An 18,130-nucleotide genomic window follows, 5' to 3' on the forward strand; every position below is an offset into this window, starting at 1 on the left:
TTAACAAACAGGGGGAAGGTTGGTTTGCTTGTAGATTGAAGCCTGCTGTGGAAACATCAGTTATTTTTGGAGGAAAATGTGATGAAAATTGTATGCAAATTTCTCAGAAAGAAAAATGAAACAGCCCAAAACTTATTTGGAATGTTCCTACAACTGCACTTCAGCCTTTGAGCATACTTTCTATAAATAGCCATTACAAAATAAGCTGGTTTATTTTAAAATAGTAGTTGATGTGAAGGACTGCTCTATATTGTAAGTCTTGCATTATAAACCAGATGTCTACTGATCCTCGGTGTTGTTCTAGTAAAGGTTTTAATTTACATAAGGTATTACTTTTTTTTTTGAGTTCCACAGCTGCTGCACAGAAATCAAATGTATCGCGATAAGGGGCCCGATCTCGAAGAGGGGGCATGTTTATTATCTAGATAAACAGGTTTTGCTTTCATTTCATGAGTAAGCCTGACAGGATTTTCTAGAGTTAAATAAATGTGGGGCAATACGCATCTCGTCCTCGGAAAGGCACCTCGGTACGAAAGCCAAGCTCTGCCCAGGAAATACCCCTTTATCCCTGGAAGACCCCTTCTCCCCATGCCATCGGGAGCCCAGACAGCTCCGCGCCTGCAGACGCGGCCGCGAAGGCCGGGCCGGGCCCCGACTCCAGCGGCAGGCCCGGCTCCGCGCCGAGCGGCCGGCTGTGCGCCGCCGGGGGCCCAGGCCGCCCTCCGCCCGAGCGCCGCCGCTCTCCCCCCCTCCCTTCCCCCCCCCTCCGTCCCGCCGGGGCACGGGCGGCGGCGCCGCTTGCCCCCCACCGCCGCCCGCCCGCGGGACCGCGAGGCTCTCGGCCGCGGGCTCGCCCGGGCCCCGCGGCCGCTGTGCGACAGCCTGCGCCAGAGCAGATGGCGCAGGCCGCGCAACTACCGCCGGCGCTGCCCAGAGCCGGGGGCCCGCCGCCCCCCTGCCCCGGGGCTGCCTCCCGCTCCCCGCCCCGGCCGCCCGCCGGCCCCGATCGTTTGAGTGATGAGCGCAAGGCGCCGCAGGGAGGGGGCGGGGGGCAGACACTCGCTACGCCATTTTCGTAGTCCGTGGCGGAGCAGGGGAGGGGGGGAGCGCAGCGGCGCAGGGAGAGGGGAGGAAATGGCTCCGCATTGGGTAAGGCGGGCTGCGGGGACGCGTCTGTAGTCGATCCGCAGGGGTTAGCGGGGAGCGCGCGCCGGGGCTTGGCGTAGCCGTGGTTGGCGAATAGCGCAGCGGCGGCGGCGGCAGGAGCTGCAGGAGGAGGAGGAGGAGGCGCCGCGGCGGTTTGGTACCGAGCGGAGAGGGAGATGCACACGGCACTCGAGTGAGGTAGCTATAAAACCCCATTTGTTTACATTCCCTCCCCCACAACCGGCCGGCGCTGCGGTGAGGGTGGCGGCTGGCCCCGGGCTGGCGGCGGGGGGGGCAGGGGTTGCGGACGAGGAGAAGGAGCCGGTGGCGATGGGCAGTAACGGACACCACCTTCCCCGGGATGCGGAGCGGCACGCGGGGGACACGGCGGCGCGGCCGCCTCATCACGTGGCGGCGGCGAGACCCGCCGCTGGGGCTGGGGCTGGGGCTGCGGCGGGTGGGCGAGGGAGGCCGGCGGGGGGGGGGCGGCGGTCGGGGGGGGCCGTGCCCGGCCTCCCCCCCCCCCCCCCCCCGAGGCAGCGGAGCACGAGGCGCCGCCGCGGCCCTGGCGCATCCCCCCGCCCCCCTTCCTCCGCTTGAATCGACCATGCGGCAGGTAAATCCTCCCCGCCCCCCTCGAGGGGACTGGGACGTGGCGGCGGCGACGGGGCTGCAGCTGCCCGGGCCGCTTTGGGCGGAGAGAGAGAGGGGGGCGGCAGGATGCGGCGGGGGGCGCCGGGGGCTCCCGCTGCGAGGCGCGGGCCGGGCGGCCCGGGCTGCCGCCGGCTGGGCCCCGGCCGGGGAGGCTTCCGTCGCCTGCCGCGCCCCGCTTGCACGTATCGCTCCGCCGCGGCGGCCCTTCCACTTCCCCCTCGCACCCTTCCTGCTGTGAGCGCGGTTTGGGAGCGCCCCGTCCCCGCCGAGCCGTCTCCGCGCAGCCACGTGGAGGCCCCGAGTGTCGGCAGGAGGTGCCGTCCCTGCCCGCCTGGCCCGGGGTGCTGCGGGGGGAGGACCGCGTACCGGGGTGTGCGGGAGGGGGCGAGCCTCGCTGGTGCGCCCCTGGGGGACTCCCGGAGTGTTTTGCCGTGTTTGTGCGGGGGCAATACGGTGATGGCGGATGATGAACAAGCCACGCGATTAAATCTGGCTTGGCTTGAAGCCCCTAGTTAGCGTTAACAGCTGCAGAAATTGCACTCGGGCTGTAACCTGCACACAACCTTAAACAAAGGTAAGAGAGGGTCAGGAGATGTTGTCACTGGCTGAAGTATGCCATACACAGAAATCGTGAGTGAAAGGAATTGGTTTACTCTTGATTTATTTCTACTTCTTATGCTGCATCCTTGGAAACATACACCTAACGTTGAAACTTCGGAATAAAATTACTCTTCAAAATCTTTAGTTATCTTTGTCTTTTTTGGGGGGCTTCTGTAGAAGCATTCATACCTTCTAGCTCTTAAACTCCGGCCTCTGAGCAAGAGTTGCCCGAGTTGGAAACAATTCTGGTTTCTAGCACTCTAAACACTGTATGTTTTTAAGTAACAATCAGGAGTTTTTTTATGGAGATAGGATGTCATACCATAATACTGAGGGAACCTGTGGTACATGAAGCCTGATAACAGCATTGAGAAATGCACACTAGAAGGCCTCGTTAGTTTTCAGAAATGTGGAAGCAATTGCTGTTTGGTTAACAAAAGTAATCCCTGGGGTGTTCCAACCGGTATGTTCTAGTGTCCCTTTGGATAGTAGTAACTGATACAATGACATAAAAATAGATGACTATTTCTGTACAAAACAGGTATGCTGTTAGGTTTTAAAAGTTCTATTTTAACAGCGCATACAGTTGGATTTTCCTTCACTTAAGAACATGCTTTCTATTAGATGCATAGGGGAACTGGTAATCTGTGTGGACTGGTGAGGCATCCTGCACTTATTAATGGTTACTTCTGAGGCTAATACTCTGGTGTGATAACGCAAGAAAATAACATGAAAAAGTTCTGTGGTTCCCAAGAACATGGAGTCCAGTGTGACTGTAGACTTTCCTAACCAAATTTTTGTTCTATAACAACGGTTAAAATAGAATTGGTGGTATTGTCTTGCAGCGCTTCTCTTTAAACTGCTTTCAACACTTTTGAGGAAAAAAGTATGCAGCTACGCAATCTATTTCTAAAAGAGAATAGGGCGTGTATATAGACTGTGAATTAATTGTGTCTGTTTTATGAGATTAATGGTGGCAGTTCCATGTGGGAATGTGCCTTAGTGTCCACAGAAGGTAGATGTAGAAGGATCGTACACAACTGCCTATCTGTAGTAGGCAACATGAAAGAGATTCTGCCTACATAAAAAAAAAAAAAACAAAAAAAAAAACTCCAAAACAATGAGGTTTGTTTTCATTAATATTCCTTGCTTTCATGTAGGTCTTTGTACTTTCCGGGTTGGCTTAAATAAAAATGAGGTACTATAGTTTGGAGTACGTATCCAAACAGTCATAAAATGGGCAATTACAGAAAAGTTGTGGTTTAAAACGGCGCGAGTATGCTCACAGGCTTAGCTATCTTAATGTTTGTTTCTCCCATTACAAAAAAAAAATGTAGTGAAATTGGATCATCAGGGTAATTCAGGCATGTTCCAGAAAGTTTACTTCACATGAAAAAGCACGGATCCTGGTGCTGACCTTCGACTACTCCGGTGCTTGGAAATACTAATTTTTAATTAGTGATCTCAAACTAAGATTTATGTGACATTGTAACAATATCCATCTTCTAGACTTATATCATGAAAAGTTAGCAGGAGAGCATTGAGTGCATATGGTACTTAGGCCTTACATGCTAATAAGCCATTCCTTTTGAATATTCAGTAGGAAACCTTAGTAAGATACATGCTTTTTGTGTAGTTTGACTTACACAAATAAGATAAACGTATGCACATGGGAAAATGAATATATCCAACCCGGCATAGATTTCCTTTGTAGTCTTCACCAAGTCAAGCAACTGTAATTTAGGTACTTGTATTCATGATACGTTTTCTGCAAAGCAATGGCTGATTCAGGTAGGAAGAAACTTTAAGTAGTGCCCAGATCACATGGACTTCAAGGTTGGGTGTACGTAGACGCAAAGCAAGTATGCTTGGACTTGTTTGCTTTGGCTGTGCAGTTTTAATGTCGTTTGATCATGATTGTGCCTATTGTAATGGCTTTGTTATTCCTGTCTCTGTCACAGTTTTTACAGAAGTGGAAGTTTATTTGAACGTATGATGGGCGCTTGATAAATCAGTCTGGATTTGGAAACAGTTACATGTTTTCATCAGATGGAATTACTGAATTAAAATTACACAAGCTACTTAAAAGCTAAACTCCGTTAAAGTTTTCCTCTAAGTTAAGATTCAGTCCTTAACTGTGGTGAAACTTAGTGGAAAGATTGTGGCATCTTTACAAACCATTCTACAGAATCTGGGATGGACAGGCGTGTGTCATGTAACTGCGTGTGTCAACAATGAAAATTATACCAGAACAAGAAAACCTCGTTCCATTTTCTTCACAGTTTGACTATCAACTGTCAGAAGGTTTGCTATTTTATAGCATGTTATTCTATAGCATGTTTTCAGAATTGTCAAATGAACATATCCTGACTTTTTTCTTAACACATTTAAAAATGTCAATAGAAGTTTCAAAGAAGGAAAGCTTAAATCGCAGTTCTGCTGTTCCTTGTGTAGGTATGCGTCTCACAGAATTGATCTTTAGGTGCCCAGAGAGTTCTGTGAATACTAAGAATTTATACCTTTCAAGAAGCAATTTCTGTTCTCCTAATGTGAAGAAAATTGGTATAACTTAGGCTTTTCTGTGGCAGTCCAACTTAATTTAGAGAGCAATTATTTAAAACAATTTTATCATATGAAAAATATTCATCTTTGGGGGCGGGCTACTGAAGTTAAATGAGAACTAGTAATTTTAGCTTGCTGATAAAGGCCCAAATGCAGAATGTTACCTGATGCAGAAAGAATTTAGATTGGGTTTAGGTCATTCTTAAATTGCAACTTGAGATATTATCTGAAATACACCTAATAAAGTCTGGTAAGGAATTGTGTACCAATTGGGCAAAGCTAGTAAAAACAAATGTGTTTTTTTAAGTTTCAAAAACTGATTGAAATGCTGGAAATCTTGTGCTGCCTACATTGTAATCTCCTAAAGGAAAGAAAGGTACGCGCTGCATCAGTCCACCTATTCATAATATTTTATGTGCTATTGCATCAGTGCCATTTCTCCAGGTTTTTTGATGTAATAGAAAGTAAAGAGGAGTGAAGAAGTTAAAAAATCATTGTTTGAAATCACTTTTGTTTTGTTGCCTCTTGTGATAATCCAACCCTGTACAGGTTTTAATACCCGGAAAGCTGGGTATGGAAGCCAGCATGAAAGACCGGGAAGATGGTGGTTTCCTGATGGCAGTCTCAAAAGCTTATGAGAAGAAGGGATGCTGAAATTTTATGTAGGGTGTTGTACCCATGCTGGAGAACATGGTTCATTACAATGGAAATGTTTTCATCTTCTAGGTGTCATATTGTGCTGCCTCATCTTCTCTCTTTCCATTTTCTGACTTCTTTGTTGCTGCAGAGGAGGAATGACTCAGCTGCTGTCTTTCCTCTCTCAGCTGCTGATTACCTAGGAGCTTCATTCTCATCTGCCTATCACCTTTTCTATAGCTTGCTGCTTTCCAAAGCAGTAGGATGAAAGTGAGGAAAATCTGCTGGTTTTACTAATGCAAAATTAGACTGCTGCTAAAGTGGATGGACCTATTACAGAATTTATACTGCATTGTCTATTAGAGAGCCTGAATGTAGGTATATTTGTATGTTACTGCTGCTCTGAACAACATGAACAGAGTAAGAAAGATTCCTGAACAGATCTTGAACATCAGCAAAATGAGCCTAGCAAGCTATGGATCAGTTTGCTTATGTTTATTAGAAATTTTTTGCAGTGAAAATTAATAAAATTAATCTCCAGGTTTGGTTTTTTCGGGTTTGGTTTTGGTTTGGTTTGTTTATTTGGTTGGTTTGTTTGTTTGTTTTGAAGAGCAGTCCTACAATAAATCTCATTTTTACTTGTGAGGAATGTATCAGTAGTCTTATGATGAAGTTTGATATAGAAACCGCCCCTCTTTTTCTTCTGTATTGACAGTCACATCATCTCACTATTAAACACTGTATCAAGTATGTAAAAAATGTGGAATATTAACTAGGGAGAAGTTAGCACTCTATAGCTTCTGAACTGTTAAGAGGTACAGAAAATTGTATTCTGTAAGCATTCGATTTGGTGCTTAAGTGACAGAGACTTATGTTTGTAGTCATTGATGCTAGGTAGCTAAATCAATCTGGAATTGAGATAAAGTCTGCACAATAAGTTAATGAATAACTATGATCATGTCTGAAACTCATTAATCAAATCAAATCCTGTTAAAAGTATTCCTGTGGTTAGTCTTTTTGCAAGATAAAATGCATATGTGACATAAAAAGCTCTTCAGGTTAAGAATGTAGGAAGGAAGTTTTATGCAAGATTGCAGGATTTGCATAAAATTATAAATATACTCCTTAACTCCATGTTTCTGCATGTAGGTTATAAACATATAGAAATAGTTTCCAATCACAGTTCCTAGTAAAGACCACTATAATAAAATGTGAATTCCAGATAGGTGCTGTCATACAGCTTATATATCAAGATAGAGATCTCAAGATTACCTGACATATACCACATTCATAAAGTGATCTTTGTGCATTTTTGTTACAGCTGCATTTTTATTACTGCAGTGTGATGATTATTAATGGACAAAAATAATACCTTGAATTCTGAAGGGTAACCGTAAATGATAATTTATTTACAGCTGGTGACTGGGTATCTATAAATAGTTCCTCTTTTAACCAAGTTAATTGCTGATGATAGTGTGCAGCCATACTTATCTTGGAGTATCAAAGCAAAACAAGGGAAAAATACATGTCATCTCCAAGGTAGTATCCTCGAATAGGTGTTACTCAATGTGATTCTTGATGTGGATTTTTTTTGAGTAATATTTATATCTTTGTTATTGTTGATTTGCATTTTAAGTGGGAGTGACTAGCATGGTATCCCAGGATGACTGGTTCTAACGTTGTTCACGATAGTAACCATATGTCATCTGTACAACTGAAAATTGAGTTTAACTCACCTTGCAAAGTAACTAATAATACCACAACTGAGTGTTTACTGTAAGGGGGAATAGTGAGCAGGTATGCATCTAAATCTGACTAAGTCTTATTTTGCCACTGTAGGCACTACTTCGTTCAGTCCAGAAGAGCTTCTTTACCATCAAGTGGAATCTCATACTCCACGTTTTAACTGATGGTTATATTACTTTTCAAGGTTCTATGCAATTTCTGTAATCCATTCCTGTAAAGAAAGACCTCTTTCCATCAGGGCTCCACTACCTTGATAAGTACTCTCACTCCATGAAATGTAAACAATATCATTTAGGCCATATTTATTGGCTAGTTCTGTTTACAGAACATAGAAGCATTTTATTTATTGGTGACCTGAATGTCTGTCTGTAGAAGACAATATCTCGGCCTAAAAGTACAATGCTAAATTGTACTAGCTTACATTAAAACTTAAAAAATATGCTACTTGGCTGCAGTTCAAATAACGTGGTAGCCTTGCATGGCTACGTTTTTATGCTAAATATAAAATACTCCCATTCGTTTGATGTCTGATATGATATGTAAACAGGATAGACTTTGTCATTCCTGTTCTGAACTGCATATTGAGGCAACTGTCTAGCAGAGGCATTGTACTTGTGCTTGAATTGTCCAGTTGCTCTCAAGACTTGTACCAAATATTCAGTAAATATACAGTAGTTACAGCAGGATGTATATACAAAATGTAGCTTTTTATTGCAATATTCCCATAGCTAATTTCTTAATGCTTGTAATATATTCTAGACTTTTCTTTTGTTTGCATGTTATCGAAGAAAAACAGCCTAAATTGCTTCCCATGCTAAATTTTTTTTTTTTTTTACACAGTTACTGTCTTTGTACTACAGGTAAGAGATTGAGTTTTGTGAAGTGTGTAGTCTGTCCATCTGCATCTTGCAGAATAAGGTACAGAGTCCCAGCAGAAGTTCATTTTTAGTGGCTCTGGGCAAAAATTCTCTTGCTGGCATTTGCTAACTATGTATGCTCAACAGTAGGGAGAGGAATGTGAGGATTTTATGCTGACTCTTAAAAGAATGGATTAGGATGAGATGCTTTAATAAGAATGCAGCAACTATAGCAAATTATTATTACTTCTGTTTTCTACGTATCAAACTGTGCTTCAAATTAATTGCAATAAACAGTTATGCTAGGCGATATAAAAATACTTTCACTGTCTTTGAAGACTATACTTTGGTTTGTATTACCCATAGAAACTGCTGTTTTGTCAGTACTAACTGGCTGCATTTGTCTAATGAGAGAGTGTATTATTATGGTACTTTTTAGCCTTTGATGCATAGCAACACCTCTCATAATTTAATTGCAGTATAGTTTTAAACCAAGAACCCCTTAAAAATGTATGAATTTAATTTTTTTTGGTTTTTTGGTTTTTTTTGTTAATTGGACTATGGACAAATCAAAGTGGTGTTTTGGAATGAGACAATGTACTGTTGTGGAGTTCTTAAAATAGTAATAACATTGAAAAAGACAAATTGCCACTTCTTTAGGGAAAATTCTGAGAGTTTCTACAAATAAATGCATTTAGTGGAATTTTCTCTCACTGTAGCTTAATTGTTAACAATAAATTCAGTATGTGGACATGAAAGGCGAAGGATTAATTACATTTTATAAACAAAATATTCTCAAAGTGAAACACTGAGAGGAGTACATTGTTCTTCAAATAAAAATAATGTATTTTAACTATGAAAAAATACAATTTTCGCTGAATTGCGGACCATATCTTATCAAATATGTCATGCAGTAGTTCCAAGCAGTGACTGAATAACAGTGAAGTGCTGAAATGATACCTCATGTGCTCTGCTGTTTTCTATTCTGTACATGCAGTTATGGTTTGCTTTGGTTTTACTTTTCTTGAGAATAAGCAGAGCGTGATCCTTAACGTTTCTACCTCACAGTCCTATTACCAGTAATATACTTTTTAAATGTTACATTTACATTATAAAAGTTAAAGCTGAACACTAGAAAGTACATGTAGTTTAATCAGAAATTTATAAATAGCGAACTTACTTATCAGACAAGAAAATATTTTTTAGTATTTTAGCTTATTTGTTGTGCTTTGCTTTGAGGGTACAGTTATGTTGGCCAAAGATGAGATACACTGTTAGCCTTTCCAAATTTCTAAAAAAAGGTATTTCAACCTTTATTTTTCAGGCATCAGGTTACGAGATTTCCCCCTGATCAGGGACTGTGGTATAGCATTAGCTAGATATGGATGCCAAATATAGGTTTTAGTGCCAAATAGCCAACATATTTATTGAAGTATTTCAACTTCTTAACCTGGCAGTGAGGTGGCCTGCTAGGAGACAGCATGTTATTCTAGTGACTAGATACCATAAAAACTTCAATGACTATGAAGGGGATCAGAGGATTCAAAAGAAACTCTTGTGCATCTAGCAATAAGAATAGTAAAGCCACAGACTCTTTCAACGGCACACAAATGTTTAGGTATCTTCAGCTGTGGTTCGTGGGAATCAAAAGTTTGTCTGTTCTCAGGATTAAACTCTCATACTGTTTTTGTTTAATGATATTTTAAACTGAGATATTTTAGATGTTTAAAATATGTTTGGAGGTGTAGATGGACTGTAACTGTCTTGATTCTTAAACCGGTTCTTCCAGTAGCTTTGAATTTTGCTGATGTGTATCAGTTTGATAGATCTCTGTCAGTTTACCCTGGTGGTTTAAGCCATCTTCTACCACAAGTCTGTTTTGTAGTCCTTTAATTAGTTAAACATGTAATTTGAAACACAGTAGTTTTAATTGGCTTGATTTTGTAGAAAAGATGTGCAACCCTGATCACATAATGCATTTACTTTGGATAGCTTTAGTATGATTACAGTCAAGTATTTTATAATATGACTATGATGTGCTCACCAGACTCTGGAAGGGGGTGATGTACTGTCAATTACAGTGGCAAAAGGAGAGAGAAGGAGGGAGGATATTTTTATCAGAAAATGTTGACCTCACTATCCATGGCATAATAAAGCCTTTGTTACAGAAACTCATGTTTCCATTCTGTGAATTTTAAATATTTTTGAAGTTGAACCTGTGAAATAGTGGTTACAACTGACTATTGACCCTTCGATTTTAGACGTAGAGTCCAGTTTTCATTTGGTTTCAGCTGTCACTGGCAAAGAGCATAAATACATCTTTCTCAGAGAAATTTGATAACCTGTAATTTCAGTGATAGGCTGCCAAACCATTTCTGTTCATCAAAAAGAGAAAAACTGCAAATATTTTATACCACCCTTTGCGGAATTTGCCTCTTGATTAGTCAGGGTGGTCTTGTTCTTCCAAAATACTGGATTTGTGTCGAGATACACTTACAGATCACTTGTGTTAAAAGTAAAGAAAGCAAGTAGCTCCTCTCTCTCTCTTTTTTTTTTTTTAACTGTTTCTTGTACCACAGTATGACAGTACAGACAATTCTGAATTTTAATACTGGAAAAATCACAAGAAGTTGGTTCACTTATTAACTAAAATTGACAGGCTTCAGGTAGTTGGGAGGATGTATCAAAGTAGTGGGTTGCTGATAAAAAGTGTTCTTTCTTTACAGAAATGGGTTACAGAAATTACATAGAGCCTTGAGAAGTAATAGAATCGTGTAAAATGAAGAAAGCCCCAATAGCAAGGGAAAACACTAGTCTTGAAGACGTAACAATGAAGATGAAAGATGTCAATGATCCAAGGAGTGACATAGGAAACATTAATGTCCTAGTGATCCCACTGAGAAGGATGGTGACCACAATAGTATTGAATCAAATCAGCAGTTAGTACAGAAAATCCTTATAATTAAAATTATAATGAAAGGAAGAAGATATGGTGACTCTGAAGGAAAATGGTAGGGGAGCATCCATATTTCAGGAGAGGTACTAGAAGAATGTCCTGAATTTACTGTAAAAGCCAGGAAGTGATATTAGATCAAATTATAATGCTACACAACATGGTCTGTGTTAGATATATCTAATTGTAATGTAGTTTTAGAAAAATTGGTAACACAGTCTCACTTTCCATAGTATCTGTCTTGCTTGTCTGACTTGCTATTAGAATGTACCTGCACTTGCAAGGTGGTGGACACAGGGAAGTACCTACACATAATGGTATTTTTAAGATTTCAGTTTTAGCCCATCAGTATTTTTAATTTGATTGGCTAAGAAGACATTGCTGCTTGCATTTTAGATGAAGGCTTTAAGGATTCTGCTTCCTTTCCCCATTTGTCTCTAATGTTGCAGTAAGAGTAATATTGGATATTAAATACTGCGTTTTCATTTGTTCGCCTCAAAGTTGTGTCACTTCAAAGTTGCTTTAATACCTTGTTAAGAAAGGTTGGTAGTTTATGGTGAGTGATTTTTGAATCCAATCAGTATTTGTATCAGTTTGAACAGTTGCCTCAATCATCACACAGACCTCTAATGGGTAGCCATGTAGATTAACAATAATCCTGGCTAAAATAAATGAGAGCTAGGCAATATCATGACTTCTGTGGAGGTCTTACTTGGAATGTGATGGAAATTACATGTTTTGATTCAGCTGGGCTTTTTCTTGGTGGATCTGCCCGTTGAAATGTGTACAACTATTTCATGTCACACATCAGACTGATTAAGTTTTATTTCTGAATCTGCCGAGATGTGTTTATGAACGCGTGTCTCCCACAGTTATTGAACAAAGACACCTTTGGGAGCCCACTAGCTCAAGATGTGGGTGGTTCCAGTAGTTGCCTGTTGTCTCCCAAATTTCCTTTACACCGGTAGGAAAAGGCGGCTGTGGTCTTGCCTAAGAAGAGTAGTAGTTCTTGTGGTTTGTACTCTGACAGAATGAATTTGCTAAGAAGAATTTGAACGGCATGTTGACAGAGGGCCTTCTAAAAGTCTGTGATGGTGGTTCGTTAATTAAATCTATTTAAAAATACAGATTTGAATCAATGTTGTTAAGTTAAATATTTGCAACCTCTAAATTCTAGAAATGGACTTTAATAATCATAAACTGCCAGGCACTGATTTGGCATAGCACATGTAAAAGAAACATGCCTTAGTCCCATTTTTCAATGGAATTTTATACTTGATAGCTTTTGTAAATTTTTTTTTTTTTTTTTTTTTTTTTTTTTTTTAAGCAAGTGAGAGAAGTCATCGGATTAATAGTAGACACACATAATTTCTTTTTGGATTGTAGCTGTGATAGAGGTTTTTTTTATTGTAATAGTGTAAGAATTAAACACATATCAAAGACATGCCTTTAATGCCTTTTAACAGACTGCAAGTATTTTAACGTAGTGCAAGGATGAAATAGGTATAATGGTTTAAGTTATAGGAAGAATGAAAATACTGCAGCTGGTTTTAACACTTTATTGCAAACATTATTATATTCTGTGTTGAAGAGGAAGTTGGAGAAATTATTCTCAAATAGCTTTCAATAGGAAATTTGTCCACTGCTGTTTTTTCAATGTTATTTGAGTCCATTTTGAGGTGTCCAGTTGTTTTATTTGTGCTATAGCCAAAATACTCCTCCGTTAGGCTGCAGATCAACCAAATCTGTAAGCTGGTGTTGCCACCAAAAGCAAGGTTGCTCTTTTTTGTCTGGACTGTGGTGTTTGTGCAGCTGCACAGTGAACCAGATAGGAGAAGTAATCTGTCTTGAAAATAATCTTTTTTTCTTTTTCTAGGCTATTTTTCAGCAGAATCTAGTTGTACAGCTGCACAGTGAACAGATCAGCAAACAAATGTGCTGGTATACAAAAATGGTTTTGTGGGAATGGGAATGAATGAATGAAGCAGTGGGGGAGGGCAGGACTGCTGCTTTAAGTGCAACACCATCTTAAAATATTTGTTGAACTTCAGCCTTAGTTCTAGCAAAAACATTTACTTACTTTCAGTAGAAAAATAAAATACTAAAATGCAGGTGTGATTGCTTCATCTCTTCAAGTATTTAGTTCTTACAAGCACTGGTATCTTAATAGGACCTAATTGAACAGTAGAATATTGGCACAAAATCAAACCAGCTCCCTTATAAATTTTGTGCATTAATAGATGTTTTATGGACTACATACAGTTTATATATGAAAGACTGAAAATTAATTCTTGGTAAGCAGAACTAATACTTGTAGAACTTCCAACTGTTATGTTTTTGTGTTCTTTTGAGCTCTGAGAAGGATCCTGTACTCAGCAATTTCTTAGAAATAACTGTCCTTTTGAGGAAGGCTGTCCAGTTTTTTTCCATTCAAAATAAAATAAATGCCCCTTGCTGGATAACTGAGCTAGCAGATTGCTACCGTATTAGTTTAGGATCATTTTCTAGTATGCTTGGGATTTGGCATTTCAAATCTTCACATTTCAGATTTTTAAAAAGTTTTCGTGGTGTGTTCAGTTATGCATAAATGCTTTCTACACTATTTAAGTCTTATCTGGTATTAACTTAGCAAATATGGCTTGGATCAATTAGTTAATGGTCTGTTCTTACAAAGTGCCCCTCCTACTGGGCTGTAGATTTTCAAATGAATGAGTTTTACGTAAATCCACAAACCTGTTTCACTGAAATTGAAGAGGGAAGAAAATACAGGAGATGGGTGAGAACTAAAGTTAGAAATTGTTAATTGTAACTTTTTAGATCTGTAGCATGTTTTCCTATTTGTATATCCAGAAGCTAATGTCAGCTTAAGACTGATAAAGCAAAATGAATTTTTATTTAAATAAAAGCTTTTACGGCTTTCTTAAAGTATCTTTCAGTAACAGCAATATATTAATTTGACATTAATAATTTTTTAAAAATAATTTATTGTAAAAATGTGTACTAGATTAATAGGACTTTATTTTCTGGCATTTGTTAAAAACTTGAAATTTAGGAAATAAAGAGTAGGTTCATTCGGATTTTCAGATTCCAGCCTTTTTTTTGAACTGAATATTAGTGTGAAATATTGCACAGTTGCTGGAGGGGGGGGCTACAGGCATCTCTCCTGCATGTACATTGGAGTAAATACCTGCAATATAAGAAAGACTTTTAATTTTCAGGAGTTGTAAGAAAAACTGTCTTTATGTAGTCAGTAGCCTTATTTCAAGAAATATTTATCTCTCTTAAAAAAATTGCCATTTGTCATAGAGCTATTACTCTGAGCAGTTTTTAATAGAAATGAATGGCATAAGTGCTGAACAGAGAATATTTTAGTTTGGTAAGAATACTGCTTTGTCTTTATTTTTAACACCTTTTGTCTTTCTCAGTTCTCTCTTAGCTGAAGCATGTGTTTGGTATTTTTGTTTGGTGTGAAACTTCTGGTTGTCCATGAAGTCTTGCTAAGGCACTTTAGTCATTGTGGCATTCAAGCTGAGTAACTGCTTAAAGCAGTCAAAGATATTTTTTGAAGATCTCTTCTGCAGATAGGAAAAAAAGGGCAGAATATTCTTCAGAGAAAGCAAGGAAAGAAAGTTGAACAAAAAGGGAGAGAAACTAAAATAACTTGGGAAGGAGCATGGGAAGGGGAGAAATCCAGTGCATTTATGTTACTAAATATTTCAGGTTATTAAAATTGTTGGGAGCAGACAGCAAAAAGGGTGGGGGGAAGAAAGTTGGGTACCTAAAATATTCTAGTCAGCATCGTACACTAACAAAAAATGCTGTAGTGTGGGGGTTGCAAACACTAAAATGATAGATGTGACTTTCAATTGAGTTTGAATTTTGTATGACTACATTATTTGCATCAAAGTTTCTTGTTTTAAGTAAAGCCTAACTATGGAAATAGTTTTAGTGAAGCAATTGGTGATAAATAAACAAAAATGACCCCCAAAATCATGTTCCTATTCCAGGCTTTAAATGAAGTCTTCTCAAAAATAAAGTGCTATAAAAGAACAGTTGAAATAGTAGGCACTGTGGAGAAGTTTCAGGAACCCAAAGGAAATTGAATGAAAAAGGCTGTAAAAAAAAAAAAAAAAAAAAAAAGCCCAACTTTCATAAGAGGTGTATTTAGTTCAGTAGATGAAACACCATAGGCAGACAGTGGTTTAGCATAGAGATATTGTGAGTTTTCCGTACAAAAAAGATAACTCTCTGCTGATGTTAAGCTCAGGTACTTTGACCTCAAGGCTCTGATTTAAAAACCTGGTCTGTGGATATGCAATCAGTACTGCATTTAGTATGAATGATTTGCTTGCATTGATGGATGAGGAGGGGAGGGGATGCATTTGGCAGCATCGCATGCGTTTTCTGAAAAGTCAGCTGGTGTGGCAGAACTATTTATCTTATCCACTGTAAATTTACACGCTTGTTCCAACTTTGCAGCTTGGCTTAGGGTGGGGTTGTCCCACTGCCTGAGCGTGTCCTGAAAGACTTCTCTTGTTCTTGTTTGCAGTTCAGTGAAACGTAGTAGGGGCTATTATTTCCAGCTCCGGCCTACGGGTGTTGTAATTTTTTACCCAACACATAGCTAGCAGATGTTTTCCCTCGTGTCTCCCTCTTTTTGGTGCCAGACCATCACTGAGCTATGGAGGGAAGGAGGGGAGGCAGCAGGGAATGAAATGCGTGAAGGCAAAGGCTGACAGCAATAATAGCCGGAATCATTTTCAGCTTTGCTGTAGCCTTGTCCTCGGGCTGCCCTTCCATATTCTTTTGAAGGGATTTGAGAATCTTAATGTTCTTATATTGAGATCAGCTGTATATAAATCTGTGCCACTGAAATGTATAGAATTTGGACTTCAGTATTTTACACATACGAATACTGCCTGACAGGTTAAAGATGACAGGTATTTATAATTGCCTAGAGAATAATGAAGCATGTTTAAAAAGAAACAAATAAATAGTCAACTCTTAATAGTTGTTCTGTTTGAGACTTTTTATAATGGGTACGTTTGTTTTGTAAGCATACTTGTTCTGTAACAAGAATTACAATAGAAGATACGGAAGATTGTATAATAGAAGATTTAAAATTTTGTGCTAGGGTTATTAGTATTTTAATTGAAAATAGTGAGACATCTAATTGATTTTGAAATTGGTCTGATAATGCTCAGCTCTTATATTTCAGCAATGAATCATGATCATAGGTTACAAACGATTTTAACCATTAGGGCATGGAGAAAAGGTACCATTCAAAGCTAAACACCACAATTAGGGATGCATGACTGAAGTTTCAAAGTAATGTATTAGTAGTATTGTATGAGACAGTCACATGAAAAAGATCATGAGGTTGTGAAAAGGATTATGATCATGCTTTAGTCATGAATTTCCTGGTAGAGATATTTTAGTCTGGATCATGCTTGTTTAAATTAGAATAATTTGACTTTGCTTGTTCTGGTTACAGTACCATTATGTGGCAAAGGGGGAGAAAAGGTGTAGAAAAAGAAAAGTAATATCCTTTGAGTAACTGAATTTTACTTAAACTTGAGATGCTGTTTTCAGTACTGAGAAACTGAAGTTAAAAAGGTACTGAACAATTTGCTAGAGCATTACAGTATACTGCATGTACTTACCTGCTGCTGCCATCTTCTACGCAAGCACATGTAAGTTCATCTTTCTCCCAGGGCTTTCATTTGTCTTGCATGTACCTTAACTGCTTATTCCAGATCCTGAACCTGCTCTTCACATTAAGTAACATTCAACATTGTAAATCCTCAGTTGGTGAAAATCAGCATATTCCTATAGAAGTCTGGAGCTCAGTTGATCAGTCACCAGCCATACTCCTGATCCAGTGCCTTTACTTACTGCCAGAATGTTTCTGCTTCCTGGGATGATGTAAGTCACAGAGCCCAGGTTCTCAGCCTGTGTGAGAAAGAGCATATGTTCTTTATTTAAAGGTTATGGAATGAGTTTCCAGACAATCATACAATCTGAGGGTTGACTCAATCCAGTGACTCTTAGATAAAGATTTGCAACCTGTTTCTTTCTACTCCACCAGTAACAACTCTGTACTTACCTGTTTCCTCAAAGGAGAATGGAAGAAGCTTCTGGAAGGTGCTCTGAGGTGCTTTTAATGTTTCTGTACTAATCCCAGTGATGTATTTATAAGAACATTAAGGATGCTTTAAATAGAGTCTGTGAGTGAAAAAGACTATATGAAAATAATATCTCAATAAATTTGGGGGATTAACTCATCATACTAAATTAGTTGAAAGGGTTTGTCACAGCCCTTAAATCAGTAACTGAAATGGAGGTGGTTGAACTGGAGGCAAACTGTGGTCATTCTAGACTGATGATTGAACAGTTGTTTATAAAACAGTAGTATACAATGGTTACCTGTTGACCTATCTGATGTCCATGGAATCAATTTTGATGCAGATGCCTCCATTTGACAGATATTCTTCTGATCTTTCATCTGTAACTGGGTCAGTATTGCAAAAGAGTTCTGCTTTTTTCTGATCTTGCAAGTGTTTGAAGCTCCAGTGAAAAGTGAATTTTCATCTTTTGCATTTGTAGAGGTTAACAGGAAAAACTTTTCCCCCAGTCTTCTGTGTTAACTCATAATATTTTAGGAAATTGAAATGGACTTTAAATGTTTGTAGTTTGCTGTAAAGCACTTTACTGACTGACTTCATGAGGCACGTTTTAGTTAGCAGCTGGGATGGGCCTGAGGAGGACAACTAAATTTACCGTTTCTTGTCTGAAAGTCAGTAGCATTTTAGGACACATTGACCAGGTCACTTGCATCTTTGTGAATGTAGGGTTCGTTGCAGCTCTAGTCAAGGTGCGCATAAGGAACTAAAACTGCTTTCAGTGTAAAAAGAGATGAAAGCATACTTGACTTGTTTTCATATCACTTTACATCGTTGCATTTGCTGCAGCGTTC

At 39.6% G+C, this 18,130-nt stretch overlaps 1 protein-coding gene across 2 annotated transcripts in view; it reads left to right on the plus strand.

The window, feature by feature from the left end:
- SLC39A10 (solute carrier family 39 member 10) overlaps positions 1-18,130 on the plus strand; it is a 53,761-nt gene that overhangs the window by 11,175 nt on the left and 24,456 nt on the right. Inside the window, exon 1 of one of the 2 annotated variants that reach the window (XM_082312473.1) lies at positions 1,155-1,344. The exons of the other annotated variant lie outside the window; for it this stretch is intronic. The gene's annotated coding sequence lies outside the window, so the exon portion shown is untranslated. Of the gene's footprint in view, positions 1-1,154; positions 1,345-18,130 lie in introns of those variants that run through there. 2 annotated transcript variants of the gene reach the window in all.

Source organism: Platalea leucorodia (assembly GCF_965183815.1).
Source record: "Platalea leucorodia genome assembly, chromosome: 5".
In the NCBI taxonomy this organism is placed as follows: domain Eukaryota; kingdom Metazoa; phylum Chordata; class Aves; order Pelecaniformes; family Threskiornithidae; genus Platalea; species Platalea leucorodia.